The sequence below is a fragment of the Gasterosteus aculeatus genome, chromosome Y (assembly GCF_964276395.1).
Source record: "Gasterosteus aculeatus chromosome Y, fGasAcu3.hap1.1, whole genome shotgun sequence".
Classification (NCBI taxonomy): Eukaryota; Metazoa; Chordata; class Actinopteri; order Perciformes; family Gasterosteidae; genus Gasterosteus; species Gasterosteus aculeatus.
In genome coordinates this window covers 109500-134845 of record NC_135709.1, presented here as the reverse complement: position 1 = coordinate 134845, position 25346 = coordinate 109500, and the positions used below count along the sequence as shown (strand labels likewise).

The 25346-nt window shown below is 47.5% G+C and overlaps 64 non-coding genes across 64 annotated transcripts; all 64 read left to right on the top strand.

Annotated features, from left to right (window-relative positions):
• Positions 1 to 46: 46 nt before the first annotated feature.
• On the top strand, positions 47 to 119 carry trnag-ucc (transfer RNA glycine (anticodon UCC)). Its single transcript has one exon. It is a non-coding gene; the product is annotated as a tRNA-Gly (tRNA).
• Positions 120 to 206: 87 nt separating this feature from the next.
• On the top strand, positions 207 to 279 carry trnav-aac (transfer RNA valine (anticodon AAC)). The gene has a single exon. It is a non-coding gene; the product is annotated as a tRNA-Val (tRNA).
• Positions 280 to 844: 565 nt separating this feature from the next.
• Positions 845 to 917, top strand: trnav-cac (transfer RNA valine (anticodon CAC)). The gene has a single exon. It is a non-coding gene; the product is annotated as a tRNA-Val (tRNA).
• Positions 918 to 1004: 87 nt separating this feature from the next.
• On the top strand, positions 1005 to 1077 carry trnav-cac (transfer RNA valine (anticodon CAC)). The gene has a single exon. It is a non-coding gene; the product is annotated as a tRNA-Val (tRNA).
• Positions 1078 to 1163: 86 nt separating this feature from the next.
• trnag-ucc (transfer RNA glycine (anticodon UCC)) lies at positions 1164 to 1236 on the top strand. Its single transcript has one exon. It is a non-coding gene; the product is annotated as a tRNA-Gly (tRNA).
• Positions 1237 to 1642: 406 nt separating this feature from the next.
• Positions 1643 to 1715, top strand: trnag-ucc (transfer RNA glycine (anticodon UCC)). The gene has a single exon. It is a non-coding gene; the product is annotated as a tRNA-Gly (tRNA).
• Positions 1716 to 2167: 452 nt separating this feature from the next.
• Positions 2168 to 2240, top strand: trnag-ucc (transfer RNA glycine (anticodon UCC)). Its single transcript has one exon. It is a non-coding gene; the product is annotated as a tRNA-Gly (tRNA).
• Positions 2241 to 2327: 87 nt separating this feature from the next.
• trnav-aac (transfer RNA valine (anticodon AAC)) lies at positions 2328 to 2400 on the top strand. The gene has a single exon. It is a non-coding gene; the product is annotated as a tRNA-Val (tRNA).
• Positions 2401 to 2965: 565 nt separating this feature from the next.
• Positions 2966 to 3038, top strand: trnav-cac (transfer RNA valine (anticodon CAC)). Its single transcript has one exon. It is a non-coding gene; the product is annotated as a tRNA-Val (tRNA).
• Positions 3039 to 3125: 87 nt separating this feature from the next.
• trnav-cac (transfer RNA valine (anticodon CAC)) lies at positions 3126 to 3198 on the top strand. The gene has a single exon. It is a non-coding gene; the product is annotated as a tRNA-Val (tRNA).
• Positions 3199 to 3284: 86 nt separating this feature from the next.
• Positions 3285 to 3357, top strand: trnag-ucc (transfer RNA glycine (anticodon UCC)). The gene has a single exon. It is a non-coding gene; the product is annotated as a tRNA-Gly (tRNA).
• A 406-nt stretch (positions 3358 to 3763) lies between these two features.
• Positions 3764 to 3836, top strand: trnag-ucc (transfer RNA glycine (anticodon UCC)). Its single transcript has one exon. It is a non-coding gene; the product is annotated as a tRNA-Gly (tRNA).
• A 132-nt stretch (positions 3837 to 3968) lies between these two features.
• trnag-ucc (transfer RNA glycine (anticodon UCC)) lies at positions 3969 to 4041 on the top strand. The gene has a single exon. It is a non-coding gene; the product is annotated as a tRNA-Gly (tRNA).
• Positions 4042 to 4128: 87 nt separating this feature from the next.
• Positions 4129 to 4201, top strand: trnav-aac (transfer RNA valine (anticodon AAC)). Its single transcript has one exon. It is a non-coding gene; the product is annotated as a tRNA-Val (tRNA).
• A 246-nt stretch (positions 4202 to 4447) lies between these two features.
• On the top strand, positions 4448 to 4520 carry trnav-aac (transfer RNA valine (anticodon AAC)). Its single transcript has one exon. It is a non-coding gene; the product is annotated as a tRNA-Val (tRNA).
• A 1044-nt stretch (positions 4521 to 5564) lies between these two features.
• On the top strand, positions 5565 to 5637 carry trnag-ucc (transfer RNA glycine (anticodon UCC)). Its single transcript has one exon. It is a non-coding gene; the product is annotated as a tRNA-Gly (tRNA).
• Positions 5638 to 5724: 87 nt separating this feature from the next.
• trnav-aac (transfer RNA valine (anticodon AAC)) lies at positions 5725 to 5797 on the top strand. Its single transcript has one exon. It is a non-coding gene; the product is annotated as a tRNA-Val (tRNA).
• A 246-nt stretch (positions 5798 to 6043) lies between these two features.
• Positions 6044 to 6116, top strand: trnav-aac (transfer RNA valine (anticodon AAC)). The gene has a single exon. It is a non-coding gene; the product is annotated as a tRNA-Val (tRNA).
• Positions 6117 to 6840: 724 nt separating this feature from the next.
• trnag-ucc (transfer RNA glycine (anticodon UCC)) lies at positions 6841 to 6913 on the top strand. Its single transcript has one exon. It is a non-coding gene; the product is annotated as a tRNA-Gly (tRNA).
• Positions 6914 to 7318: 405 nt separating this feature from the next.
• trnav-aac (transfer RNA valine (anticodon AAC)) lies at positions 7319 to 7391 on the top strand. Its single transcript has one exon. It is a non-coding gene; the product is annotated as a tRNA-Val (tRNA).
• A 1361-nt stretch (positions 7392 to 8752) lies between these two features.
• trnag-ucc (transfer RNA glycine (anticodon UCC)) lies at positions 8753 to 8825 on the top strand. The gene has a single exon. It is a non-coding gene; the product is annotated as a tRNA-Gly (tRNA).
• Positions 8826 to 9071: 246 nt separating this feature from the next.
• trnae-uuc (transfer RNA glutamic acid (anticodon UUC)) lies at positions 9072 to 9144 on the top strand. The gene has a single exon. It is a non-coding gene; the product is annotated as a tRNA-Glu (tRNA).
• Positions 9145 to 9659: 515 nt separating this feature from the next.
• Positions 9660 to 9732, top strand: trnav-aac (transfer RNA valine (anticodon AAC)). Its single transcript has one exon. It is a non-coding gene; the product is annotated as a tRNA-Val (tRNA).
• Positions 9733 to 9979: 247 nt separating this feature from the next.
• On the top strand, positions 9980 to 10052 carry trnav-uac (transfer RNA valine (anticodon UAC)). Its single transcript has one exon. It is a non-coding gene; the product is annotated as a tRNA-Val (tRNA).
• Positions 10053 to 10398: 346 nt separating this feature from the next.
• On the top strand, positions 10399 to 10471 carry trnav-cac (transfer RNA valine (anticodon CAC)). The gene has a single exon. It is a non-coding gene; the product is annotated as a tRNA-Val (tRNA).
• Positions 10472 to 10592: 121 nt separating this feature from the next.
• On the top strand, positions 10593 to 10665 carry trnav-uac (transfer RNA valine (anticodon UAC)). Its single transcript has one exon. It is a non-coding gene; the product is annotated as a tRNA-Val (tRNA).
• Positions 10666 to 11489: 824 nt separating this feature from the next.
• trnav-aac (transfer RNA valine (anticodon AAC)) lies at positions 11490 to 11562 on the top strand. The gene has a single exon. It is a non-coding gene; the product is annotated as a tRNA-Val (tRNA).
• A 247-nt stretch (positions 11563 to 11809) lies between these two features.
• trnav-aac (transfer RNA valine (anticodon AAC)) lies at positions 11810 to 11882 on the top strand. The gene has a single exon. It is a non-coding gene; the product is annotated as a tRNA-Val (tRNA).
• An 87-nt stretch (positions 11883 to 11969) lies between these two features.
• Positions 11970 to 12042, top strand: trnav-aac (transfer RNA valine (anticodon AAC)). The gene has a single exon. It is a non-coding gene; the product is annotated as a tRNA-Val (tRNA).
• A 247-nt stretch (positions 12043 to 12289) lies between these two features.
• trnav-aac (transfer RNA valine (anticodon AAC)) lies at positions 12290 to 12362 on the top strand. Its single transcript has one exon. It is a non-coding gene; the product is annotated as a tRNA-Val (tRNA).
• Positions 12363 to 12449: 87 nt separating this feature from the next.
• trnav-aac (transfer RNA valine (anticodon AAC)) lies at positions 12450 to 12522 on the top strand. Its single transcript has one exon. It is a non-coding gene; the product is annotated as a tRNA-Val (tRNA).
• A 246-nt stretch (positions 12523 to 12768) lies between these two features.
• trnag-ucc (transfer RNA glycine (anticodon UCC)) lies at positions 12769 to 12841 on the top strand. The gene has a single exon. It is a non-coding gene; the product is annotated as a tRNA-Gly (tRNA).
• Positions 12842 to 13088: 247 nt separating this feature from the next.
• trnav-cac (transfer RNA valine (anticodon CAC)) lies at positions 13089 to 13161 on the top strand. Its single transcript has one exon. It is a non-coding gene; the product is annotated as a tRNA-Val (tRNA).
• Positions 13162 to 13247: 86 nt separating this feature from the next.
• Positions 13248 to 13320, top strand: trnag-ucc (transfer RNA glycine (anticodon UCC)). The gene has a single exon. It is a non-coding gene; the product is annotated as a tRNA-Gly (tRNA).
• A 143-nt stretch (positions 13321 to 13463) lies between these two features.
• On the top strand, positions 13464 to 13536 carry trnag-ucc (transfer RNA glycine (anticodon UCC)). The gene has a single exon. It is a non-coding gene; the product is annotated as a tRNA-Gly (tRNA).
• A 245-nt stretch (positions 13537 to 13781) lies between these two features.
• trnag-ucc (transfer RNA glycine (anticodon UCC)) lies at positions 13782 to 13854 on the top strand. Its single transcript has one exon. It is a non-coding gene; the product is annotated as a tRNA-Gly (tRNA).
• Positions 13855 to 14101: 247 nt separating this feature from the next.
• On the top strand, positions 14102 to 14174 carry trnav-aac (transfer RNA valine (anticodon AAC)). Its single transcript has one exon. It is a non-coding gene; the product is annotated as a tRNA-Val (tRNA).
• Positions 14175 to 14261: 87 nt separating this feature from the next.
• trnav-aac (transfer RNA valine (anticodon AAC)) lies at positions 14262 to 14334 on the top strand. The gene has a single exon. It is a non-coding gene; the product is annotated as a tRNA-Val (tRNA).
• A 967-nt stretch (positions 14335 to 15301) lies between these two features.
• trnav-uac (transfer RNA valine (anticodon UAC)) lies at positions 15302 to 15374 on the top strand. The gene has a single exon. It is a non-coding gene; the product is annotated as a tRNA-Val (tRNA).
• Positions 15375 to 15461: 87 nt separating this feature from the next.
• On the top strand, positions 15462 to 15534 carry trnav-aac (transfer RNA valine (anticodon AAC)). Its single transcript has one exon. It is a non-coding gene; the product is annotated as a tRNA-Val (tRNA).
• Positions 15535 to 15621: 87 nt separating this feature from the next.
• Positions 15622 to 15694, top strand: trnav-aac (transfer RNA valine (anticodon AAC)). Its single transcript has one exon. It is a non-coding gene; the product is annotated as a tRNA-Val (tRNA).
• An 86-nt stretch (positions 15695 to 15780) lies between these two features.
• On the top strand, positions 15781 to 15853 carry trnag-ucc (transfer RNA glycine (anticodon UCC)). Its single transcript has one exon. It is a non-coding gene; the product is annotated as a tRNA-Gly (tRNA).
• An 87-nt stretch (positions 15854 to 15940) lies between these two features.
• On the top strand, positions 15941 to 16013 carry trnav-cac (transfer RNA valine (anticodon CAC)). Its single transcript has one exon. It is a non-coding gene; the product is annotated as a tRNA-Val (tRNA).
• Positions 16014 to 16100: 87 nt separating this feature from the next.
• trnav-cac (transfer RNA valine (anticodon CAC)) lies at positions 16101 to 16173 on the top strand. Its single transcript has one exon. It is a non-coding gene; the product is annotated as a tRNA-Val (tRNA).
• A 406-nt stretch (positions 16174 to 16579) lies between these two features.
• On the top strand, positions 16580 to 16652 carry trnav-cac (transfer RNA valine (anticodon CAC)). Its single transcript has one exon. It is a non-coding gene; the product is annotated as a tRNA-Val (tRNA).
• A 302-nt stretch (positions 16653 to 16954) lies between these two features.
• trnag-ucc (transfer RNA glycine (anticodon UCC)) lies at positions 16955 to 17027 on the top strand. Its single transcript has one exon. It is a non-coding gene; the product is annotated as a tRNA-Gly (tRNA).
• Positions 17028 to 17583: 556 nt separating this feature from the next.
• Positions 17584 to 17656, top strand: trnag-ucc (transfer RNA glycine (anticodon UCC)). The gene has a single exon. It is a non-coding gene; the product is annotated as a tRNA-Gly (tRNA).
• A 195-nt stretch (positions 17657 to 17851) lies between these two features.
• trnav-aac (transfer RNA valine (anticodon AAC)) lies at positions 17852 to 17924 on the top strand. The gene has a single exon. It is a non-coding gene; the product is annotated as a tRNA-Val (tRNA).
• Positions 17925 to 18430: 506 nt separating this feature from the next.
• On the top strand, positions 18431 to 18503 carry trnav-aac (transfer RNA valine (anticodon AAC)). Its single transcript has one exon. It is a non-coding gene; the product is annotated as a tRNA-Val (tRNA).
• An 87-nt stretch (positions 18504 to 18590) lies between these two features.
• On the top strand, positions 18591 to 18663 carry trnav-cac (transfer RNA valine (anticodon CAC)). The gene has a single exon. It is a non-coding gene; the product is annotated as a tRNA-Val (tRNA).
• A 968-nt stretch (positions 18664 to 19631) lies between these two features.
• trnav-aac (transfer RNA valine (anticodon AAC)) lies at positions 19632 to 19704 on the top strand. The gene has a single exon. It is a non-coding gene; the product is annotated as a tRNA-Val (tRNA).
• An 87-nt stretch (positions 19705 to 19791) lies between these two features.
• On the top strand, positions 19792 to 19864 carry trnav-aac (transfer RNA valine (anticodon AAC)). Its single transcript has one exon. It is a non-coding gene; the product is annotated as a tRNA-Val (tRNA).
• Positions 19865 to 20097: 233 nt separating this feature from the next.
• On the top strand, positions 20098 to 20170 carry trnav-uac (transfer RNA valine (anticodon UAC)). The gene has a single exon. It is a non-coding gene; the product is annotated as a tRNA-Val (tRNA).
• Positions 20171 to 20516: 346 nt separating this feature from the next.
• Positions 20517 to 20589, top strand: trnav-aac (transfer RNA valine (anticodon AAC)). Its single transcript has one exon. It is a non-coding gene; the product is annotated as a tRNA-Val (tRNA).
• An 87-nt stretch (positions 20590 to 20676) lies between these two features.
• trnav-cac (transfer RNA valine (anticodon CAC)) lies at positions 20677 to 20749 on the top strand. The gene has a single exon. It is a non-coding gene; the product is annotated as a tRNA-Val (tRNA).
• Positions 20750 to 20835: 86 nt separating this feature from the next.
• Positions 20836 to 20908, top strand: trnav-uac (transfer RNA valine (anticodon UAC)). Its single transcript has one exon. It is a non-coding gene; the product is annotated as a tRNA-Val (tRNA).
• Positions 20909 to 21624: 716 nt separating this feature from the next.
• Positions 21625 to 21697, top strand: trnag-ucc (transfer RNA glycine (anticodon UCC)). The gene has a single exon. It is a non-coding gene; the product is annotated as a tRNA-Gly (tRNA).
• Positions 21698 to 22371: 674 nt separating this feature from the next.
• Positions 22372 to 22444, top strand: trnav-aac (transfer RNA valine (anticodon AAC)). The gene has a single exon. It is a non-coding gene; the product is annotated as a tRNA-Val (tRNA).
• A 666-nt stretch (positions 22445 to 23110) lies between these two features.
• trnav-aac (transfer RNA valine (anticodon AAC)) lies at positions 23111 to 23183 on the top strand. The gene has a single exon. It is a non-coding gene; the product is annotated as a tRNA-Val (tRNA).
• An 87-nt stretch (positions 23184 to 23270) lies between these two features.
• Positions 23271 to 23343, top strand: trnav-cac (transfer RNA valine (anticodon CAC)). The gene has a single exon. It is a non-coding gene; the product is annotated as a tRNA-Val (tRNA).
• Positions 23344 to 23896: 553 nt separating this feature from the next.
• trnav-aac (transfer RNA valine (anticodon AAC)) lies at positions 23897 to 23969 on the top strand. Its single transcript has one exon. It is a non-coding gene; the product is annotated as a tRNA-Val (tRNA).
• Positions 23970 to 24742: 773 nt separating this feature from the next.
• trnav-uac (transfer RNA valine (anticodon UAC)) lies at positions 24743 to 24815 on the top strand. Its single transcript has one exon. It is a non-coding gene; the product is annotated as a tRNA-Val (tRNA).
• An 87-nt stretch (positions 24816 to 24902) lies between these two features.
• On the top strand, positions 24903 to 24975 carry trnav-aac (transfer RNA valine (anticodon AAC)). Its single transcript has one exon. It is a non-coding gene; the product is annotated as a tRNA-Val (tRNA).
• Positions 24976 to 25062: 87 nt separating this feature from the next.
• On the top strand, positions 25063 to 25135 carry trnav-aac (transfer RNA valine (anticodon AAC)). The gene has a single exon. It is a non-coding gene; the product is annotated as a tRNA-Val (tRNA).
• Positions 25136 to 25346: the final 211 nt, after the last annotated feature.

The following is a 25346-nucleotide window of genomic DNA, read 5'->3' as shown; positions in this document are numbered from 1 at the left end:
AAACAGATAAACATACACTATGTCCCTGAACGCACCATCTCATGTGGTTTCCGTAGTGTAGTGGTTATCACGTTCGCCTTCCACGCGGAAGGTCCCCGTTTCGAGACCGGGCAGAAACAGTCGTTGGTCTTTCTTTCTTTGATTCCGAACTTCAACAATCAAACAGATAAACATGCGCTATGTCCCTGAACGCACCATCTCATGTGGTTTCCGTAGTGTAGTGGTTATCACGTTCGCCTAACACGCGAAAGGTCCCCGGTTCGAGACCGGGCGGAAACAGTCGTTGGTGTTTCTTTCTTTGATTCCGAACTTCAACAATCAAACAGATAAACATGCGCTATGTCCCTGAACGCACCATCTCATGTGGTTTCCGTAGTGTAGTGGTTATCACGTTCGCCGCACACGCGAAAGGTCCCCGGTTCGAGACCAGGCGGAAACAGTCGTTGATGTTTTTTTGTTTATTCCGAACTTCAGCAATCAAACAGATAAACATAAGCTATGTCCCTGAACGCACCATCTCATGTGGTTTCCGTAGTGTAGTGGTTATCACGTTCGCCTCACACGCCAAAGGTCCCCGGTTCGAGACCGGGCGGAAACAGTCGTTGATGTTTTTTTCTTTGATTCCGAACTTCGCAATCAAACAGATAAACATACACTATGTCCCTGAACGCACCATCTCATGTGGTTTCCGTAGTGTAGTGGTTATCACGTTTGCTTTACACGCGGAAGGTCCCCGTTTCGAGACCGGGCGGAAACAGTCGTTGATGTTTTTTTCTTTGATTCCGAAATTCAACAATCAAACAGATAAACATAAGCTATGTCCCTGAACGCACCGTCTCATGTGGTTTCCGTAGTGTAGTGGTTATCACGTTCGCCTCACACGCGAAAGGTCCCCGGTTCGAGACCGGGCGGAAACAGTCGTTGATGTTTTTTTCTTTGATTCCGAACCTCAACAATCAAACAGATAAACATGCGCTATGTCCCTGAACGCACCATCTCATGTGGTTTCCGTAGTGTAGTGGTTATCACGTTCGCCTCACACGCGAAAGGTCCCCGGTTCGAGACCGGGCGGAAACAGTCGTTGATTTTTCTTTCATTGATTCCGAACTTCGCAATCAAACAGATAAACATACACTATGTCCCTGAACGCACCATCTCATGTGGTTTCCGTAGTGTAGTGGTTATCACGTTCGCCTTCCACGCGGAAGGTCCCCGTTTCGAGACCGGGCAGAAACAGTCGTTGGTCTTTCTTTCTTTTATTTCGAATTTCAACAATCAAACAGATAAACATAAGCTATGTCCCTGAACGCACCATCTCATGTGGTTTCCGTAGTGTAGTGGTTATCACGTTCGCCTAACACGCGAAAGGTCCCTGGTTCGAGACCGGGCGGAAACAGTCGTTGGTGTTTCTTTCTTTGATTTTGAACTTCAACAATCAAACAGATAAACATGCGCTATGTCCCTGAATGCACCATCTCATGTGGTTTCCGTAGTGTAGTGGTTATCACGTTCGCCTCACACGCGAAAGGTCCCCGGTTCGAGACCAGGCGGAAACAGTCGTTGGTGTTTTTTTCTTTGATTCCGAACTTCGCAATCAAACAGATAAACATACACTATGTCCCTGAACGCACCATCTCATGTGGTTTCCGTAGTGTAGTGGTTATCACGTTCGCCTTCCACGCGGAAGGTCCCCGTTTCGAGACCGGGCAGAAACATGTTATCTTAACATGTTATCACGCGAAAGGTGACCGGGCGGAAACAGTCGTTGGTGTTTTTTTCTTTGATTCCGAACTTCGCAATCAAACAGATAAACATACACTATGTCCCTGAACGCACCATCTCATGTGGTTTCCGTAGTGTAGTGGTTATCACGTTTGCCTTACACGCGGAAGGTCCCCGTTTCGAGACCGGGCGGAAACAGTCGTTGATGTTTTTTTCTTTGATTCCGAAATTCAACAATCAAACAGATAAACATAAGCTATGTCCCTGAACGCACCATCTCATGTGGTTTCCGTAGTGTAGTGGTTTGTCACGTTCTCCTAACACTCGAAAGGTCCCCGTTTCGAGACCGGGCGGAAACAGTCGTTGGTGTTTTTTTCTTTGATTCCGAACTTCGCAATCAAACAGATAAACATACACTATGTCCCTGAACGCACCATCTCATGTGGTTTCCGTAGTGTAGTGGTTATCACGTTCGCCTTCCACGCGGAAGGTCCCCGTTTCGAGACCGGGCAGAAACAGTCGTTGGTCTTTCTTTCTTTGATTCCGAACTTCAACAATCAAACAGATAAACATGCGCTATGTCCCTGAACGCACCATCTCATGTGGTTTCCGTAGTGTAGTGGTTATCACGTTCGCCTAACACGCGAAAGGTCCCCGGTTCGAGACCGGGCGGAAACAGTCGTTGGTGTTTCTTTCTTTGATTCCGAACTTCAACAATCAAACAGATAAACATGCGCTATGTCCCTGAACGCACCATCTCATGTGGTTTCCGTAGTGTAGTGGTTATCACGTTCGCCGCACACGCGAAAGGTCCCCGGTTCGAGACCAGGCGGAAACAGTCGTTGATGTTTTTTTGTTTATTCCGAACTTCAGCAATCAAACAGATAAACATAAGCTATGTCCCTGAACGCACCATCTCATGTGGTTTCCGTAGTGTAGTGGTTATCACGTTCGCCTCACACGCCAAAGGTCCCCGGTTCGAGACCGGGCGGAAACAGTCGTTGATGTTTTTTTCTTTGATTCCGAACTTCGCAATCAAACAGATAAACATACACTATGTCCCTGAACGCACCATCTCATGTGGTTTCCGTAGTGTAGTGGTTATCACGTTTGCTTTACACGCGGAAGGTCCCCGTTTCGAGACCGGGCGGAAACAGTCGTTGATGTTTTTTTCTTTGATTCCGAAATTCAACAATCAAACAGATAAACATAAGCTATGTCCCTGAACGCACCGTCTCATGTGGTTTCCGTAGTGTAGTGGTTATCACGTTCGCCTCACACGCGAAAGGTCCCCGGTTCGAGACCGGGCGGAAACAGTCGTTGATGTTTTTTTCTTTGATTCCGAACCTCAACAATCAAACAGATAAACATGCGCTATGTCCCTGAACGCACCATCTCATGTGGTTTCCGTAGTGTAGTGGTTATCACGTTCGCCTCACACGCGAAAGGTCCCCGGTTCGAGACCGGGCGGAAACAGTCGTTGATTTTTCTTTCATTGATTCCGAACTTCGCAATCAAACAGATAAACATACACTATGTCCCTGAACGCACCATCTCATGTGGTTTCCGTAGTGTAGTGGTTATCACGTTCGCCTTCCACGCGGAAGGTCCCCGTTTCGAGACCGGGCAGAAACAGTCGTTGGTCTTTCTTTCTTTTATTTCGAATTTCAACAATCAAACAGATAAACATAAGCTATGTCCCTGAACGCACCATCTCATGTGGTTTCCGTAGTGTAGTGGTTATCACGTTCGCCTAACACGCGAAAGGTCCCTGGTTCGAGACCGGGCGGAAACAGTCGTTGGTGTTTCTTTCTTTGATTTTGAACTTCAACAATCAAACAGATAAACATGCGCTATGTCCCTGAATGCACCATCTCATGTGGTTTCCGTAGTGTAGTGGTTATCACGTTCGCCTCACACGCGAAAGGTCCCCGGTTCGAGACCAGGCGGAAACAGTCGTTGGTGTTTTTTTCTTTGATTCCGAACTTCGCAATCAAACAGATAAACATACACTATGTCCCTGAACGCACCATCTCATGTGGTTTCCGTAGTGTAGTGGTTATCACGTTCGCCTTCCACGCGGAAGGTCCCCGTTTCGAGACCGGGCAGAAACATGTTATCTTAACATGTTATCACGCGAAAGGTGACCGGGCGGAAACAGTCGTTGGTGTTTTTTTCTTTGATTCCGAACTTCGCAATCAAACAGATAAACATACACTATGTCCCTGAACGCACCATCTCATGTGGTTTCCGTAGTGTAGTGGTTATCACGTTCGCCTTCCACGCGGAAGGTCCCCGTTTCGAGACCGGGCAGAAACAGTCGTTGGTCTTTCTTTCTTTGATTCCGAACTTCAACAATCAAACAGATAAACATGCGCTATGTCCCTGAACGCACCATCTCATGTGGTTTCCGTAGTGTAGTGGTTATCACGTTCGCCTAACACGCGAAAGGTCCCCGGTTCGAGACCGGGCGGAAACAGTCGTTGGTGTTTCTTTCTTTGATTCCGAACTTCAACAATCAAACAGATAAACATGCGCTATGTCCCTGAACGCACCATCTCATGTGGTTTCCGTAGTGTAGTGGTTATCACGTTCGCCGCACACGCGAAAGGTCCCCGGTTCGAGACCAGGCGGAAACAGTCGTTGATGTTTTTTTGTTTATTCCGAACTTCAGCAATCAAACAGATAAACATAAGCTATGTCCCTGAACGCACCATCTAATGTGGTTTCCGTAGTGTAGTGGTTATCACGTTCGCCTAACACGCGAAAGGTCCCCGGTTCGAGACCGGGCGGAAACAGTCGTTGGTGTTTCTTTCTTTGATTCCGAACTTCAACAATCAAACAGATAAACATGCGCTATGTCCCTGAACGCACCATCTCATGTGGTTTCCGTAGTGTAGTGGTTATCACGTTCGCCGCACACGCGAAAGGTCCCCGGTTCGAGACCAGGCGGAAACAGTCGTTGATGTTTTTTTGTTTATTCCGAACTTCAGCAATCAAACAGATAAACATAAGCTATGTCCCTGAACGCACCATCTCATGTGGTTTCCGTAGTGTAGTGGTTATCACGTTCGCATCACACGCCAAAGGTCCCCGGTTCGAGACCGGGCGGAAACAGTCGTTGATGTTTTTTTCTTTGATTCCGAACTTCGCAATCAAACAGATAAACATACACTATGTCCCTGAACGCACCATCTCATGTGGTTTCCGTAGTGTAGTGGTTATCACGTTTGCCTTACACGCGGAAGGTCCCCGTTTCGAGACCGGGCGGAAACAGTCGTTGATGTTTTTTTCTTTGATTCCGAAATTCAACAATCAAACAGATAAACATAAGCTATGTCCCTGAACGCACCATCTCATGTGGTTTCCGTAGTGTAGTGGTTATCATGTTCGCCTCACACGCGAAAGGTCCCCGGTTCGAGACCGGGCGGAAACAGTCGTTGATGTTTTTTTCTTTGATTCCGAACTTCGCAATCAAACAGATAAACATACACTATGTCCCTGAACGCACCATCTCATGTGGTTTCCGTAGTGTAGTTTTTATCACGTTTGCCTTACACGCGGAAGGTCCCCGTTTCGAGACCGGGCGGAAACAGTCGTTGATGTTTTTTTCTTTGATTCCGAAATTCAACAATCAAACAGAGAAACATGCGATATGTCCCTGAACGCACCATCTCATGTGGTTTCCGTAGTGTAGTGGTTTGTCACGTTCTCCTAACACTCGAAAGGTCCCCGTTTCGAGACCGGGCGGAAACAGTCGTTGGTGTTTTTTTCTTTGATTCCGAACTTCGCAATCAAACAGATAAACATACACTATGTCCCTGAACGCACCATCTCATGTGGTTTCCGTAGTGTAGTGGTTATCACGTTCGCCTTCCACGCGGAAGGTCCCCGTTTCGAGACCGGGCAGAAACAGTCGTTGGTCTTTCTTTCTTTGATTCCGAACTTCAACAATCAAACAGATAAACATGCGCTATGTCCCTGAACGCACCATCTCATGTGGTTTCCGTAGTGTAGTGGTTATCACGTTCGCCTAACACGCGAAAGGTCCCCGGTTCGAGACCGGGCGGAAACAGTCGTTGGTGTTTCTTTCTTTGATTCCGAACTTCAACAATCAAACAGATAAACATGCGCTATGTCCCTGAACGCACCATCTCATGTGGTTTCCGTAGTGTAGTGGTTATCACGTTCGCCGCACACGCGAAAGGTCCCCGGTTCGAGACCAGGCGGAAACAGTCGTTGATGTTTTTTTGTTTATTCCGAACTTCAGCAATCAAACAGATAAACATAAGCTATGTCCCTGAACGCACAATCTAATGTGGTTTCCGTAGTGTAGTGGTTATCACGTTCGCCTAACACGCGAAAGGTCCCCGGTTCGAGACCGGGCGGAAACAGTCGTTGGTGTTTCTTTCTTTGATTCCGAACTTCAACAATCAAACAGATAAACATGCGCTATGTCCCTGAACGCACCATCTCATGTGGTTTCCGTAGTGTAGTGGTTATCACGTTCGCCGCACACGCGAAAGGTCCCCGGTTCGAGACCAGGCGGAAACAGTCGTTGATGTTTTTTTGTTTATTCCGAACTTCAGCAATCAAACAGATAAACATAAGCTATGTCCCTGAACGCACCATCTCATGTGGTTTCCGTAGTGTAGTGGTTATCACGTTCGCCTCACACGCCAAAGGTCCCCGGTTCGAGACCGGGCGGAAACAGTCGTTGATGTTTTTTTCTTTGATTCCGAACTTCGCAATCAAACAGATAAACATACACTATGTCCCTGAACGCACCATCTCATGTGGTTTCCGTAGTGTAGTGGTTATCACGTTTGCTTTACACGCGGAAGGTCCCCGTTTCGAGACCGGGCGGAAACAGTCGTTGATGTTTTTTTCTTTGATTCCGAAATTCAACAATCAAACAGATAAACATAAGCTATGTCCCTGAACGCACCGTCTCATGTGGTTTCCGTAGTGTAGTGGTTATCATGTTCGCCTCACACGCGAAAGGTCCCCGGTTCGAGACCGGGCGGAAACAGTCGTTGATGTTTTTTTGTTTGATTCCGAACTTCGCAATCAAACAGATAAACATACACTATGTCCCTGAACGCACCATCTCACGTGGTTTCCGTAGTGTAGTGGTTATCACGTTCGCCTTCCACGCGGAAGGTCCCCGTTTCGAGACCGGGCAGAAACAGTCGTTGGTCTTTCTTTCTTTGATTCCGAACTTCAACAATCAAACAGATAAACATGCGTTATGTCCCTGAACGCACCATCTCATGTGGTTTCCGTAGTGTAGTGGTTATCACGTTCGCCGCACACGCGAAAGGTCCCCGGTTCGAGACCAGGCGGAAACAGTCGTTGATGTTTTTTTGTTTATTCCGAACTTCAGCAATCAAACAGATAAACATGCGCTATGTCCCTGAACGCACCATCTCATGTGGTTTCCGTAGTGTAGTGGTTATCACGTTCGCCGCACACGCGAAAGGTCCCCGGTTCGAGACCAGGCGGAAACAGTCGTTGATGTTTTTTTGTTTATTCCGAACTTCAGCAATCAAACAGATAAACATAAGCTATGTCCCTGAACGCACAATCTAATGTGGTTTCCGTAGTGTAGTGGTTATCACGTTCGCCTAACACGCGAAAGGTCCCCGGTTCGAGACCGGGCGGAAACAGTCGTTGGTGTTTCTTTCTTTGATTCCGAACTTCAACAATCAAACAGATAAACATGCGCTATGTCCCTGAACGCACCATCTCATGTGGTTTCCGTAGTGTAGTGGTTATCACGTTCGCCGCACACGCGAAAGGTCCCCGGTTCGAGACCAGGCGGAAACAGTCGTTGATGTTTTTTTGTTTATTCCGAACTTCAGCAATCAAACAGATAAACATAAGCTATGTCCCTGAACGCACCATCTCATGTGGTTTCCGTAGTGTAGTGGTTATCACGTTCGCCTCACACGCCAAAGGTCCCCGGTTCGAGACCGGGCGGAAACAGTCGTTGATGTTTTTTTCTTTGATTCCGAACTTCGCAATCAAACAGATAAACATACACTATGTCCCTGAACGCACCATCTCATGTGGTTTCCGTAGTGTAGTGGTTATCACGTTTGCTTTACACGCGGAAGGTCCCCGTTTCGAGACCGGGCGGAAACAGTCGTTGATGTTTTTTTCTTTGATTCCGAAATTCAACAATCAAACAGATAAACATAAGCTATGTCCCTGAACGCACCGTCTCATGTGGTTTCCGTAGTGTAGTGGTTATCATGTTCGCCTCACACGCGAAAGGTCCCCGGTTCGAGACCGGGCGGAAACAGTCGTTGATGTTTTTTTCTTTGATTCCGAACTTCGCAATCAAACAGATAAACATACACTATGTCCCTGAACGCACCATCTCACGTGGTTTCCGTAGTGTAGTGGTTATCACGTTCGCTTTCCACGCGGAAGGTCCCCGTTTCGAGACCGGGCAGAAACAGTCGTTGGTCTTTCTTTCTTTGATTCCGAACTTCAACAATCAAACAGATAAACATGCGCTATGTCCCTGAACGCACCATCTCATGTGGTTTCCGTAGTGTAGTGGTTATCACGTTCGCCGCACACGCGAAAGGTCCCCGGTTCGAGACCAGGCGGAAACAGTCGTTGATGTTTTTTTGTTTATTCCGAACTTCAGCAATCAAACAGATAAACATGCGCTATGTCCCTGAACGCACCATCTCATGTGGTTTCCGTAGTGTAGTGGTTATCACGTTCGCCTCACACGCGAAAGGTCCCCGGTTCGAGACCAGGCGGAAACAGTCGTTGATGTTTTTTTGTTTATTCCGAACTTCAGCAATCAAACAGATAAACACAAGCTATGTCCCTGAACGCACCATCTCATGTGGTTTCCGTAGTGTAGTGGTTATCACGTTCGCCTCACACGTGAAAGGTCCCCGGTTCGAGACCGGGCGGAAACAGTCGTTGATGTTTTTTTCTTTGATTCCGAACTTCGCAATCAAACAGATAAACATACACTATGTCCCTGAACGCACCATCTCATGTGGTTTCCGTAGTGTAGTGGTTATCACGTTCGCCTTCCACGCGGAAGGTCCCCGTTTCGAGACCGGGCGGAAACAGTCGTTGGTCTTTCTTTCTTTGATTCCGAATTTCAACAATCAAACAGAGAAACATGCGATATGTCCCTGAACGCACCATCTCATGTGGTTTCCGTAGTGTAGTGGTTATCACGTTCTCCTAACACTCGAAAGGTCCCCGTTTCGAGACCGGGCGGAAACAGTCGTTGGTGTTTTTTTCTTTGATTCCGAACTTCGCAATCAAACAGATAAACATACACTATGTCCCTGAACGCACCATCTCATGTGGTTTCCGTAGTGTAGTGGTTATCACGTTCGCCTTTCACGCGGAAGGTCCCTGGTTCGAGACCGGGCAGAAACAGTCGTTGGTCTTTCTTTCTTTGATTCCGAACTTCAACAATCAAACAGATAAACATGCGCTATGTCCCTGAACGCACCATCTCATGTGGTTTCCGTAGTGTAGTGGTTATCACGTTCGCCTAACACGCGAAAGGTCCCCGGTTCGAGACCGGGCAGAAACAGTCGTTGGTGTTTCTTTCTTTGATTCCGAACTTCAACAATCAAACAGATAAACATGCGCTATGTCCCTGAACGCACCATCTCATGTGGTTTCCGTAGTGTAGTGGTTATCACGTTCGCCTAACACGCGAAAGGTCCCTGGTTCGAGACCCGGCGGAAACAGTCGTTGGTGTTTCTTTCTTTGATTCCGAACTTCAACAATCAAACAGATAAACATGCGCTATGTCCCTGAATGCACCATCTCATGTGGTTTCCGTAGTGTAGTGGTTATCACTTTCTCCTAACACTCGAAAGGTCCCCGTTTCGAGACCGGGCGGAAACAGTCGTTGATGGTTCCTGAACACACCGTCTCATGTGGTTTCCGTAGTGTAGTGGTTATCACGTTCGCCTAACAAGCGAAAGGTCCCCGGTTCGAGCCCGGGCGGAAACAGTCGTTGGTGTTTCTTTCTTTGATTCCGAACTTCAACAATCAAACAGATAAACATGCGCTATGTCCCTGAACGCACCATCTCATGTGGTTTCCGTAGTGTAGTGGTTATCACGTTCGCCTCACACGCGAAAGGTCCCCGGTTCGAGACCGGGCGGAAATAGTCGTTGATGTTTCTTTCTTTGATTCCCAACTTCAACATTGAAACAGATATACATAAACTATGTCCCTGAACACACCATCTCCTGTGGTTTCCGTAGTGTAGTGGTTATCACGTTCGCCTTACACGCGAAAGGTCCCCGGTTCGAGACCGGGCGGAAACAGTCGTTGATGGTTCCTGAACACACCGTCTCATGTGGTTTCCGTAGTGTAGTGGTTATCCCGTTCGCGAAAGGTCCCCGGTTCGAGACCGGGCGTAAACAGTCGTTGGTGTTTCTTTCTTTGATTCCGAACTTCAACGATCAAACAGATAAACATAAGCTATGTCCCTGAACGCACCATCTCATGTGGTTTCCGTAGTGTAGTGGTTATCACGTTCGCCCAACACGCGAAAGTTCCCCGGTTCGAGACCGGGCGGAAACAGTCGTTGGTGTTTCTTTCTTTGATTCCGAACTTCAACAATCAAACAGATAAACATGCGCTATGTCCCTGAACGCACCATCTCATGTGGTTTCCGTAGTGTAGTGGTTATCACGTTCGCCTCACACGCGAAAGGTCCCCGGTTCGAGACCGGGCGGAAACAGTCTTTGATGTGTTTTTTTTTTAATCCGGCGTGATGCTTTGTTTTTGTGCGTGAATGCCATACGGTGCTGGATATATTGCGCTGGATATACTCTATGTCCCTGAACACACCATCTCCTGTGGTTTCCGTAGTGTAGTGGTTGTCACGTTCGCCTTACACGCGAAAGGTCCCCGGTTCGAGACCGGGCGGAAACAGTCGTTGGTGTTTTTTTCTTTGATTCCGAACTTCGCAATCAAACAGATAAACATACACTATGTCCCTGAACGCACCATCTCATGTGGTTTCCGTAGTGTAGTGGTTTTCACGTTCGCCTTCCACGCGGAAGTTCCCCGTTTCGAGACCGGGCGGAAACAGTCGTTGGTCTTTCTTTCTTTGATTCCGAATTTCAACAATCAAACAGAGAAACATGCGATATGTCCCTGAACGCACCATCTCATGTGGTTTCCGTAGTGTAGTGGTTATCACGTTCTCCTAACACTCGAAAGGTCCCCGTTTCGAGACCGGGCGGAAACAGTCGTTGGTGTTTTTTTCTTGGATTCCGAACTTCGCAATCAAACAGATAAACATACACTATGTCCCTGAACGCACCATCTCATGTGGTTTCCGTAGTGTAGTGGTTATCACGTTCGCCTTCCACGCGGAAGGTCCCCGTTTCGAGACCGTGCAGAAACAGTCGTTGGTCTTTCTTTCTTTGATTCCGAACTTCAACAATCAAACAGATAAACATAAGCTATGTCCCTGAACGCACCATCTCATGTGGTTTCCGTAGTGTAGTGGTTATCACGTTCTCCTAACACTCGAAAGGTCCCCGTTTCGAGACCGGGCGGAAACAATCGTTGATGGTTCCTGAACACACCGTCTCATGTGGTTTCCGTAGTGTAGTGGTTATCACGTTCGCGAAAGGTCCCCGGTTCGAGACCGGGCGGAAACAGTCGTTGGTGTTTCTTTCTTTGATTCCGAACTTCAACAATCAAACAGATAAACATAAGCTATGTCCCTGAACGCACCATCTCATGTTGTTTCCGTAGTGTAGTGGTTATCACGTTCGCCTAACACGCGAAAGGTCCCCGGTTCGAGACCGGGCGGAAACAGTCGTTGGTGTTTCTTTCTTTGATTCCGAACTTCAACAATCAAACAGATAAACATGCCCTTTGTCCCTGAATGCACCATCTCATGTGGTTTCCGTAGTGTAGTGGTTATCACGTTCGCCTCACACGCGAAAGGTCCCCGGTTTGAGACCGGGCGGAAACAGTCGTTGATGTTTTTTTCTTTGATTCCGAAATTCAACAATCAAACAGATAAACATAAGCTATGTCCCTGAACGCACCATCTCATGTGGTTTCCGTAGTGTAGTGGTTATCACGTTCGCCTAACAAGCGAAAGGTCCCCGGTTCGAGACCGGGCGGAAACAGTCGTTGGTGTTTCTTTCTTTGATTCCGAACTTCAACAATCAAACAGATAAACATAAGCTATGTCCCTGAACGCACCATCTCATGTTGTTTCCGTAGTGTAGTGGTTATCACGTTCGCCTAACACGCGAAAGGTCCCCGGTTCGAGACCGGGCGGAAACAGTCGTTGGTGTTTCTTTCTTTGATTCCGAACCTCAACAATCAAACAGATAAACATGCCCTATGTCCCTGAACGAACCATGTGATGTGGTTTCCGTAGTGTAGTGGTTATCACGTTCGCCTCACACGCGAAAGGTCCCCGGTTTGAGACCGGGCGGAAACAGTCGTTGATGTTTTTTTCTTTGATTCCGAAATTCAACAATCAAACAGATAAACATAAGCTATGTCCCTGAACGCACCATCTCATGTGGTTTCCGTAGTGTAGTGGTTATCACGTTCGCCTAACAAGCGAAAGGTCCCCGGTTCGAGACCGGGCGGAAACAGTCGTTGGTGTTTCTTTCTTTGATTCCGAACTTCAACAATCAAACAGATAAACATAAGCTATGTCCCTGAACGCACCATCTCATGTTGTTTCCGTAGTGTAGTGGTTATCACGTTCGCCTAACACGCGAAAGGTCCCCGGTTCGAGACCGGGCGGAAACAGTCGTTGATGTTTTTTTCTTTGATTCCGAACTTCAACAATCAAACAGATAAACATGCGCTATGTCCCTGAACGCACCATCTCATGTGGTTTCCGTAGTGTAGTGGTTATCACGTTTGCCTCACACGCGAAAGGTCCCCGGTTCGAGACCGGGCGGAAACAGTCGTTGATTTTTCTTTCTTTGATTCCGAACTTCGCAATCAAACAGATAAACATACACTATGTCCCTGAACGCACCATCTCATGTGGTTTCCGTAGTGTAGTGGTTATCACGTTCGCCTTCCACGCGGAAGGTCCCCGTTTCGAGACCGGGCAGAAACAGTCGTTGGTCTTTCTTTCTTTGATTTCGAATTTCAACAATCAAACAGATAAACATAAGCTATGTCCCTGAACGCACCATCTCATGTGGTTTCCGTAGTGTAGTGGTTATCACGTTCGCCTAACACGCGAGAGGTCCCTGGTTCGAGACCGGGTGGAAACAGTCGTTGGTGTTTCTTTCTTTGATTTTGAACTTCAACAATCAAACAGATAAACATGCGCTATGTCCCTGAATGCACCATCTCATGTGGTTTCCGTAGTGTAGTGGTTATCACGTTCGCCTCACACGCGAAAGGTCCCCGGTTCGAGACCGGGCGGAAACAGTCGTTGGTGTTTTTTTCTTTGATTCCGAACTTCGCAATCAAACAGATAAACATACACTATGTCCCTGAACGCACCATCTCATGTGGTTTCCGTAGTGTAGTGGTTATCACGTTCGCCTTCCACGCGGAAGGTCCCCGTTTCGAGACCGGGCAGAAACATGTTATCTTAACATGTTATCACGCGAAAGGTCCCCGGTTCGAGACCGGGCGGAAACAGTCGTTGGTGTTTTTTTCTTTGATTCCGAACTTCGCAATCAAACAGATAAAAATACACTATGTCCCTGAACGCACCATCTCATGTGGTTTCCGTAGTGTAGTGGTTATCACGTTCGCCTTCCACGCGGAAGGTCCCCGTTTCGAGACCGGGCAGAAACAGTCGTTGGTCTTTCTTTCTTTGATTCCGAACTTCAACAATCAAACAGATAAACATGCGCTATGTCCCTGAACGCACCATCTCATGTGGTTTCCGTAGTGTAGTGGTTATCACGTTCGCCTCACACGCGAAAGGTCCCCGGTTTGAGACCGGGCGGAAACAGTCGTTGATGTTTTTTTGTTTATTCCGAACTTCGCAATCAAACAGATAAACATACACTATGTCCCTGAACGCACCATCTCATGTGGTTTCCGTAGTGTAGTGGTTATCACGTTCGCCTTCCACGCGGAAGGTCCCCGTTTCGAGACCGGGCAGAAACAGTCGTTGGTCTTTCTTTCTTTGATTCCGAACTTCAACAATCAAACAGATAAACATGCGCTATGTCCCTGAACGCACCATCTCATGTGGTTCCCGTAGTGTAGTGGTTATCACGTTCGCCTCACACGCGAAAGGTCCCCGGTTTGAGACCGGGCGGAAACAGTCGTTGATGTTTTTTTCTTTGATTCCGAAATTCAACAATCAAACAGATAAACATAAGCTATGTCCCTGAACGCACCATCTCATGTGGTTTCCGTAGTGTAGTGGTTATCACGTTCGCCTAACAAGCGAAAGGTCCCCGGTTCGAGACCGGGCGGAAACAGTCGTTGGTGTTTCTTTCTTTGATTCCGAACTTCAACAATCAAACAGATAAACATAAGCTATGTCCCTGAACGCACCATCTCATGTGGTTTCCGTAGTGTAGTGGTTATCACGTTCGCCTAACACGCGAAAGGTCCCCGGTTCGAGACCGGGCGGAAACATTCGTTGGTGTTTCTTTCTTTGATTCCGAACTTCAACAATCAAACAGATAAACATGCGCTATGTCCCTGAACGCACCATCTCATGTGGTTTCCGTAGTGTAGTGGTTATCACGTTCGCCTCACACGCGGAAGGTCCCCGGTTCGAGACCGGGCGGAAACAGTCTTTGATGTGTTTTTTTTTTAATCCGGCGTGATGCTTTGTTTTTGTGCGTGAATGCCATACGGTGCTGGATATATTGCGCTGGATATACTCTATGTCCCTGAACACACCATCTCCTGTGGTTTCCGTAGTGTAGTGGTTGTCACGTTCGCCTTACACGCGAAAGGTCCCCGTTTCGAGACCGGGCGGAAACAGTCGTTGGTGTTTTTTTCTTGGATTCCGAACTTCGCAATCAAACAGATAAACATACACTATGTCCCTGAACGCACCATCTCATGTGGTTTCCGTAGTGTAGTGGTTATCACGTTCGCCTTCCACGCGGATGGTCCCCGTTTCGAGACCGTGCAGAAACAGTCGTTGGTCTTTCTTTCTTTGATTCCGAACTTCAACAATCAAACAGATAAACATAAGCTATGTCCCTGAACGCACCATCTCATGTGGTTTCCGTAGTGTAGTGGTTATCACGTTCTTCTAACACTCGAAAGGTCCCCGTTTCGAGACCGGGCGGAAACAATCGTTGATGGTTCCTGAACACACCGTCTCATGTGGTTTCCGTAGTGTAGTGGTTATCACGTTCGCGAAAGGTCCCCGGTTCGAGACCGGGCGGAAACAGTCGTTGGTCTTTCTTTCTTTGATTCCGAACTTCAACAATCAAACAGAGAAACATGCGATATGTCCCTGAACGCACCATCTCATGTGGTTTCCGTAGTGTAGTGGTTATCACGTTCTCCTAACACTCGAAAGGTCCCCGTTTCGAGACCGGGCGGAAACAATCGTTGATGGTTCCTGAACACACCATCTCCTGTGGTTTCCGTAGTGTAGTGGTTATCACGTTCGCCTTACACGCGAAAGGTCCCCGTTTCGAGACCGGGCGGAAACAGTCGTTGATGTTTTTTTCTTTGATTCCGAAATTCAACAATCAAACAGATAAACATAAGCTATGTCCCTGAACGCACCATCTCATGTGGTTTCCGTAGTGTAGTGGTTATCACGTTCGCCTAACACGCGAAAGGTCCCCGGTTCGAGACCGGGCGGAAACAGTCGTTGGTGTTTCTTTGTTTGATTCCGAATTTCAACAATCAAACAGATAAACATAAGCTATGTCCCTGAAGGCACCAACTCATGTGGTTTCCGTAGTGTAGTGGTTATCACGTTCGCCTAACACGCGAAAGGTCCCCGGTTCGAGACCGGGCGGAAACAGTCGTTGGTGTTTCTTTCTTTGATTCCGAACTTCGCAATCAAACAGATAAACATACACTATGTCCCTGAACGCACCATCTCATGTGGTTTCCGTAGTGTAGTGGTTATCACGTTCGCCTTCCACGCGGAAGGTCCCCGGTTCGAAACCGGGCGGAAACAGTCGTTGGTCTTTCTTTCTTTGATTCCGAATTTCAACAATCAAACAGATAAACATAAGCTATGTCCCTGAACGCACCATCTCATGTGGTTTCCGTAGTGTAGTGGTTATCACGTTCGCCTCACATGCGAAAGGTCCCCGGTTCGAGACCGGGCGGAAACAGTCGTTGATGTTTTTTTCTTTGATTCCGAACTTCAACAATCAAACAGATAAACATGCGCTATGTCCCTGAACGCACCATCTCATGTGGTTTCCGTAGTGTAGTGGTTATCACGTTCGCCTCACACGCGAAAGGTCCCCGGTTCGAGACCGGGCGGAAACAGTCGTTGATTTTTCTTTCTTTGATTCCGAACTTCGCAATCAAACAGATAGACATACACTATGTCCCTGAACGCACCATCTCATGTGGTTTCCGTAGTGTAGTGGTTATCACGTTCGCCTTCAACGCGGAAGGTACCCGTTTCGAGACCGGGCAGAAACAGTCGTTGGTCTTTCTTTCTTTGATTTCGAATTTCAACAATCAAACAGATAAACATAAGCTATGTCCCTGAACGCACCATCTCATGTGGTTTCCGTAGTGTAGTGGTTATCACGTTCGCCTAACACGCGAAAGGTCCCTGGTTCGAGACCGGGCGGAAACAGTCGTTGGTGTTTCTTTCTTTGATTTTGAACTTCAACAATCAAACAGATAAACATGCGCTATGTCCCTGAATGCACCATCTCATGTGGTTTCCGTAGTGTAGTGGTTATCACGTTCGCCTCACACGCGAAAGGTCCCCGGTTCGAGACCGGGCGGAAACAGTCGTTGGTGTTTTTTCCTTTGATTCCGAACTTCGCAATCAAACAGATAAACATACACTATGTCCCTGAACGCACCATCTCATGTGGTTTCCGTAGTGTAGTGGTTATCACGTTCGCCTTCCACGCGGAAGGTCGCCGTTTCGAGACCGGGCAGAAACATGTTATCTTAACATGTTATCACGCGAAAGGTCCACGGTTCGAGACCGGGCGGAAACAGTCGTTGGTGTTTTTTTCTTTGATTCCGAACTTCGCAATCAAACAGATAAACATACACTATGTCCCTGAACGCACCATCTCATGTGGTTTCCGTAGTGTAGTGGTTATCACGTTCGCCTTCCACGCGGAAGGTCCCCGTTTCGAGACCGGGCAGAAACAGTCGTTGGTCTTTCTTTCTTTGATTCCGAACTTCAACAATCAAACAGATAAACATGCGCTATGTCCCTGAACGCACCATCTCATGTGGTTTCCGTAGTGTAGTGGTTATCACGTTCGCCGCACACGCGAAAGGTCCCCGGTTCGAGACCAGGCGGAAACAGTCGTTGATGTTTTTTTGTTTATTCCGAACTTCAGCAATCAAACAGATAAACATAAGCTATGTCCCTGAACGCACCATCTCATGTGGTTTCCGTAGTGTAGTGGTTATCACGTTCGCGAAAGGTACCCGGTTCGAGACCGGGCGGAAACAGTCGTTGGTGTTTCTTTCTTTGATTCCGAACTTCAACAATCAAACAGATAAACATAAGCTATGTCCCTGAACGCACCATCTCATGTTGTTTCCGTAGTGTAGTGGTTATCATGTTCGCCTCACACGCGAAAGGTCCCCGGTTTGAGACCGTGCGGAAACAGTCGTTGATGTTTCTTTCTTTGATTCCGAACTTCGCAATCAAACAGATAAACATACACTATGTCCCTGAACGCACCATCTCATGTGGTTTCCGTAGTGCAGTGGTTATCACGTTCGCCTTCCACGCGGAAGGTCCCCGTTTCGAGACCGGGCGGAAACAGTCGTTGGTCTTTCTTTCTTTGATTCCGAATTTCAACAATCAAACAGATAAACATAAGCTATGTCCCTGAACGCACCATCTCATGTGGTTTCCGTAGTGTAGTGGTTATCACGTTCGCCTAACACGCGAAAGGTCCCTGGTTCGAGACCGGGCGGAAACAGTCGTTGATGGTTCCTGAACACACCGTCTCATGTGGTTTCCGTAGTGTAGTGGTTATCACGTTCGCCTAACAAGCGAAAGGTCCCCGGTTCGAGACCGGGCGGAAACAGTCGTTGGTGTTTCTTTCTTTGATTCCGAACTTCAACAATCAAACAGATAAACATGCGCTATGTCCCTGAACGCACCATCTCATGTGGTTTCCGTAGTGTAGTGGTTATCACGTTCGCCTCACACGTGAAAGGTCCCCGGTTAGAGACCGGGCGGAAACAGTCGTTGATGTTTCTTTCTTTGATTCCCAACTTCAACATTGAAACAGATATACATAAACTATGTCCCTGAACACACCATCTCCTGTGGTTTCCGTAGTGTAGTGGTTATCACGTTCACCCTACACGCGAAAGGTCCCCGGTTCGAGACCGGGCGGCAACAGTCGTTGATGGTTCCTGAACACACCGTCTCATGTGGTTTCCGTAGTGTAGTGGTTATCACGTTCGCGAAAGGTCCCCGGTTCGAGACCGGGCGGAAACAGTCGTTGGTGTTTCTTTCTTTGATTACGAACTTCAACAATCAAACAGATAAACATAAGCTATGTTCCTGAACGCACCATCTCATGTGGTTTCCGTAGTGTAGTGGTTATCACGTTCGCCTAACACGCGAAAGGTCCCCGGTTCGAGACCGGGCGGAAACATTCGTTGGTGTTTCTTTCTTTGATTCCGAACTTCAACAATCAAACAGATAAACATGCGCTATGTCCCTGAACGCACCATCTCATGTGGTTTCCGTAGTGTAGTGGTTATCACGTTCGCCTCACACGCGAAAGGTCCCCGGTTCGAGACCGGGCGGAAACAGTCTTTGATGTGTTTTTTTTTTAATCCGGCGTGATGCTTTGTTTTTGTGCGTGAATGCCATACGGTGCTGGATATATTGCGCTGGATATACTCTATGTCCCTGAACACACCATCTCCTGTGGTTTCCGTAGTGTAGTGGTTGTCACGTTCGCCTTACACGCGAAAGGTCCCCGTTTCGAGACCGGGCGGAAACAGTCGTTGGTGTTTTTTTCTTGGATTCCGAACTTCGCAATCAAACAGATAAACATACACTATGTCCCTGAACGCACCATCTCATGTGGTTTCCGTAGTGTAGTGGTTATCACGTTCGCCTTCCACGCGGAAGGTCCCCGTTTCGAGACCGTGCAGAAACAGTCGTTGGTCTTTCTTTCTTTGATTCCGAACTTCAACAATCAAACAGATAAACATAAGCTATGTCCCTGAACGCACCATCTCATGTGGTTTCCGTAGTGTAGTGGTTATCACGTTCTCCTAACACTCGAAAGGTCCCCGTTTCGAGACCGGGCGGAAACAATCGTTGATGGTTCCCCGAACACACCGTCTCATGTGGTTTCCGTAGTGTAGTGGTTATCACGTTCGCGAAAGGTCCCCGGTTCGAGACCGGGCGGAAACAGTCGTTGGTCTTTCTTTCTTTGATTCCGAACTTCAACAATCAAACAGAGAAACATGCGATATGTCCCTGAACGCACCATCTCATGTGGTTTCCGTAGTGTAGTGGTTATCACGTTCTCCTAACACTCGAAAGGTCCCCGTTTCGAGACCGGGCGGAAACAATCGTTGATGGTTCCTGAACACACCATCTCCTGTGGTTTCCGTAGTGTAGTGGTTATCACGTTCGCCTTACACGCGAAAGGTCCCCGTTTTGAGACCGGGCGGAAACAGTCGTTGATGTTTTTTTCTTTGATTCCGAAATTCAACAATCAAACAGATAAACATAAGCTATGTCCCTGAACGCACCATCTCATGTGGTTTCCGTAGTGTAGTGGTTATCACGTTCGCCTAACACGCGAAAGGTCCCCGGTTCGAGACCGGGCGGAAACAGTCGTTGGTGTTTCTTTGTTTGATTCCGAACTTCAACAATCAAACAGATAAACATAAGCTATGTCCCTGAAGGCACCAACTCATGTGGTTTCCGTAGTGTAGTGGTTATCACGTTCGCCTAACATGCGAAAGGTCCCTGGTTCGAAACCGGGCGGAAACAGTCGTTGTTGTTTTTTTCTTTGATTCTTCAACAATCAAACAGATAAACATGCGCTATGTCCCTGAACGCAACATCTCATGTGGTTTCCGTAGTGTAGTGGTTATCACGTTCGCGAAAGGTCCCTGGTTCGAGACCGGGCGGAAACAGTCGTTGATGTTTTTTTCTTTGATTCCCAACTTCAACATTCAAACAGATATACATAAACTATGTCCCTGAACACACCATCTCCTGTGGTTTCCGTAGTGTAGTGGTTATCACGTTCGCCTTACACGCGAAAGGTCCCCGGTTCGAGACCGGGCGGAAACAGTCGTTGGTCTTTCTTTCTTTGATTCCGAACTTCAACAATCAAACAGAGAAACATGCGATATGTCCCTGAACGCACCATCTCATGTGGTTTCCGTAGTGTAGTGGTTATCACGTTCTCCTAACACTCGAAAGGTCCCCGTTTCGAGACCGGGCGGAAACAATCGTTGATGGTTCCTGAACACACCGTCTCATGTGGTTTCCGTAGTGTAGTGGTTATCACGTTCGCGAAAGGTCCCCGGTTCGAGACCGGGCGGAAACAGTCGTTGGTGTTTCTTTCTTTGATTCCGAACTTCAACAATCAAACAGATAAACATAAGCTATGTCCCTGAACGCACCATCTCATGTTGTTTCCGTAGTGTAGTGGTTATCACGTTCGCCTAACACGCGAAAGGTCCCCGGTTCGAGACCGGGCGGAAACAGTCGTTGGTGTTTCTTTCTTTGATTCCGAACTTCAACAATCAAACAGATAAACATGCCCTTTGTCCCTGAATGCACCATCTCATGTGGTTTCCGTAGTGTAGTGGTTATCACGTTCGCCTCACACGCGAAAGGTCCCCGGTTCGAGACCGGGCGGAAACAGTCGTTGATGTTTTTTTCTTTATTCCGAACTTCAACAATCAAACAGATAAACATAAGCTATGTCCCTGAACGCACCATCTCCTGTGGTTTCCGTAGTGTAGTGGTTATCACGTTCGCCTTACACGCGAAAGGTCCCCGTTTCGAGACCGGGCGGAAACAGTCGTTGGTGTTTCTTTCTTTGATTCCGAACTTCAACAATCAAACAGAAAAACATGCGCTATGTCCCTGAACGCACCATCTCATGTGGTTTCCGTAGTGTAGTGGTTATCACGTTCGCCGCACACGCGAAAGGTCCCCGGTTCGAGACCAGGCGGAAACAGTCGTTGATGTTTTTTTGTTTATTCCGAACTTCAGCAATCAAACAGATAAACATAAGCTATGTCCCTGAACGCACCATCTCATGTGGTTTCCGTAGTGTAGTGGTTATCACGTTCGCGAAAGGTCCCCGGTTCGAGACCGGGCGGAAACAGTCTTTGGTGTTTCTTTCTTTGATTCCGAACTTCAACAATCAAACAGATAAACATAAGCTATGTCCCTGAACGCACCATCTCATGTTGTTTCCGTAGTGTAGTGGTTATCACGTTTGCCTTACACGCGGAAGGTCCCCGTTTCGAGACCGGGCGGAAACAGTCGTTGATGTTTTTTTCTTTGATTCCGAAATTCAACAATCAAACAGATAAACATAAGCTATGTCCCTGAACGCACCATCTCATGTGGTTTCCGTAGTGTAGTGGTTATCATGTTCGCCTCACACGCGAAAGGTCCCCGGTTCGAGACCGTGCGGAAACAGTCGTTGATGTTTCTTTCTTTGATTCCGAACTTTGCAATCAAACAGATAAACATACACTATGTCCCTGAACGCACCATCTCATGTGGTTTCCGTAGTGCAGTGGTTATCACGTTCGCCTTCCACGCGGAAGGTCCCCGTTTCGAGACCGGGCGGAAACAGTCGTTGGTCTTTCTTTCTTTGATTCCGAATTTCAACAATCAAACAGATAAACATAAGCTATGTCCCTGAACGCACCATCTCATGTGGTTTCCGTAGTGTAGTGGTTATCACGTTCGCCTAACACGCGAAAGGTCCCTGGTTCGAGACCGGGCGGAAACAGTCGTTGGTGTTTTTTTCTTTGATTCCGAACTTCGCAATCAAACAGATAAACATACACTATGTCCCTGAACGCACCATCTCATGTGGTTTCCGTAGTGTAGTGGTTATCACGTTCGCCTCACACGCGGAAGGTCCCCGTTTCGAGACCAGGCAGAAACAGTCGTTGGTCTTTCTTTCTTTGATTTCGAATTTCAACAATCAAACAGATAAACATAAGCTATGTCCCTGAACGCACCATCTCATGTGGTTTCCGTAGTGTAGTGGTTATCACGTTCGCCTAACACGCGAAAGGTCCCTGGTTCGAGACCCGGCGGAAACAGTCGTTGGTGTTTCTTTCTTTGATTCCGAACTTCAACAATCAAACAGATAAACATGCGCTATGTCCCTGAATGCACCATCTCATGTGGTTTCCGTAGTGTAGTGGTTATCACGTTCTCCTAACACTCGAAAGGTCCCCGTTTCGAGACCGGGCGGAAACAGTCGTTGATGGTTCCTGAACACACCGTCTCATGTGGTTTCCGTAGTGTAGTGGTTATCACGTTCGCCTAACAAGCGAAAGGTCCCCGGTTCGAGACCGGGCGGAAACAGTCGTTGGTGTTTCTTTCTTTGATTCCGAACTTCAACAATCAAACAGATAAACATGCGCTATGTCCCTGAACGCACCATCTCATGTGGTTTCCGTAGTGTAGTGGTTATCACGTTCGCCTCACACGCGAAAGGTCCCCGGTTAGAGACCGGGCGGAAACAGTCGTTGATGTTTCTTTCTTTGATTCCCAACTTCAACATTGAAACAGATATACATAAACTATGTCCCTGAACACACCATCTCCTGTGGTTTCCGTAGTGTAGTGGTTATCACGTTCACCCTACACGCGAAAGGTCCCCGGTTCGAGACCGGGCGGAAACAGTCGTTGGTCTTTCTTTCTTTGATTCCGAACTTCAACAATCAAACAGAGAAACATGCGATATGTCCCTGAACGCACCATCTCATGTGGTTTCCGTAGTGTAGTGGTTATCACGTTCTCCTAACACTCGAAAGGTCCCCGTTTCGAGACCGGGCGGAAACAATCGTTGATGGTTCCTGAACACACCGTCTCATGTGGTTTCCGTAGTGTAGTGGTTATCACGTTCGCGAAAGGTCCCCGGTTCGAGACCGGGCGGAAACAGTCGTTGGTGTTTCTTTCTTTGATTCCGAACTTCAACAATCAAACAGATAAACATAAGCTATGTCCCTGAACGCACCATCTCATGTTGTTTCCGTAGTGTAGTGGTTATCACGTTCGCCTAACACGCGAAAGGTCCCCGGTTCGAGACCGGGCGGAAACAGTCGTTGGTGTTTCTTTCTTTGATTCCGAACTTCAACAATCAAACAGATAAACATGCCCTATGTCCCTGAACGCACCATCTCATGTGGTTTCCGTAGTGTAGTGGTTATCACGTTCGCCTCACACGCGAAAGGTCCCCGGTTCGAGACCGGGCGGAAACAGTCGTTGATGTTTTTTTCTTTGATTCCGAAATTCAACAATCAAACAGATAAACATAAGCTATGTCCCTGAACGCACCATCTCATGTGGTTTCCGTAGTGTAGTGGTTATCACGTTCGCCTAACACGCGAAAGGTCCCCGGTTCGAGACCGGGCGGAAATAGTCCTTGGTGTTTCTTTCTTTGATTCCGAACTTCAACAATCAAACAGATAAACATAAGCTATGTCCCTGAAGACACCATCTCATGTTGTTTCCTTAGTGTAGTGGTTATCACGTTCGCCTAACATGCGAAAGGTCCCCGATTCGAAACCGGGCGGAAACAGTCGTTGGTGTTTTTTTCTTTGATTCTTCAACAATCAAACAGATAAACATGCGCTATGTCCCTGAACGCACTATCTCATGTGGTTTCCGTAGTGTAGTGGTTATCACGTTCGCAAAAGGTCCCCGGTTCGAGACCGGGCGGAAACAGTCGTTGGTGTTTCTTTCTTTGATTCCGAACTTCAACAATCAAACAGATAAACATAAGCTATGTCCCTGAACGCACCATTTCATGTTGTTTCCGTAGTGTAGTGGTTATCACGTTCGCCTAACACGCGAAAGGTCCCCGGTTCGAGACCGGGCGGAAACAGTCGTTGGTGTTTCTTTCTTTGATTCCGAACTTCAACAATCAAACAGATAAACATGCCCTATGTCCCTGAACGCACCATCTCATGTGGTTTCCGTAGTGTAGTGGTTATCACGTTCGCCTCACACGCGAAAGGTCCCCGGTTCGAGACCGGGTGGAAACAGTCGTTGATGTTTTTTTCTTTATTCCGAACTTCAGCAATCAAACAGATAAACATACACTATGTCCCTGAACGCACCATCTCCTGTGGTTTCCATAGTGTAGTGGTTATCACGTTCGCCTTACACGCGAAAGGTCCCCGTTTCGAGACCGGGCGGAAACAGTCGTTGGTCTTTCTTTCTTTGATTCCGAACTTCAACAATCAAACAGAGAAACATGCGATATGTCCCTGAACGCACCATCTCATGTGGTTTCCGTAGTGTAGTGGTTATCACGTTCTCCTAACACTCGAAAGGTCCCCGTTTCGAGACCGGGCGGAAACAATCGTTGATGGTTCCTGAACACACCGTCTCATGTGGTTTCCGTAGTGTAGTGGTTATCACGTTCGCGAAAGGTCCCCGGTTCGAGACCGGGCGGAAACAGTCGTTGGTCTTTCTTTCTTTGATTCCGAACTTCAACAATCAAACAGAGAAACATGCGATATGTCACTGAACGCACGATCTCATGTGGTTTCCGTAGTGTAGTGGTTATCACGTTCTCCTAACACTCGAAAGGTCCCCGTTTCGAGACCGGGCGGAAACAATCGTTGATGGTTCCTGAACACACCATCTCCTGTGGTTTCCGTAGTGTAGTGGTTATCACGTTCGCCTTACACGCGAAAGGTCCCCGTTTCGAGACCGGGCGGAAACAGTCGTTGATGTTTTTTTCTTTGATTCCGAAATTCAACAATCAAACAGATAAACATAAGCTATGTCCCTGAACGCACCATCTCATGTGGTTTCCGTAGTGTAGTGGTTATCACGTTCGCCTAACACGCGAAAGGTCCCCGGTTCGAGACCGGGCGGAAACAGTCGTTGGTGTTTCTTTGTTGGATTCCGAACTTCAACAATCAAACAGATAAACATAAGCTATGTCCCTGAAAGCACCATCTCATGTGGTTTCCGTAGTGTAGTGGTTATCACGTTCGCCTAACATGCGAAAGGTCCCCGGTTCGAAACCGGGCGGAAACAGTCGTTGTTGTTTTTTTCTTTGATTCTTCAACAATCAAACAGATAAACATGCGCTATGTCCCTGAACGCATCATCTCATGTTGTTTCCGTAGTGTAGTGGTTATCACGTTCGCGAAAGGTCCCTGGTTCGAGACCGGGCGGAAACAGTCGTTGATGTTTTTTTCTTTATTCCGAACTTCAGCAATCAAACAGATAAACATACACTATGTCC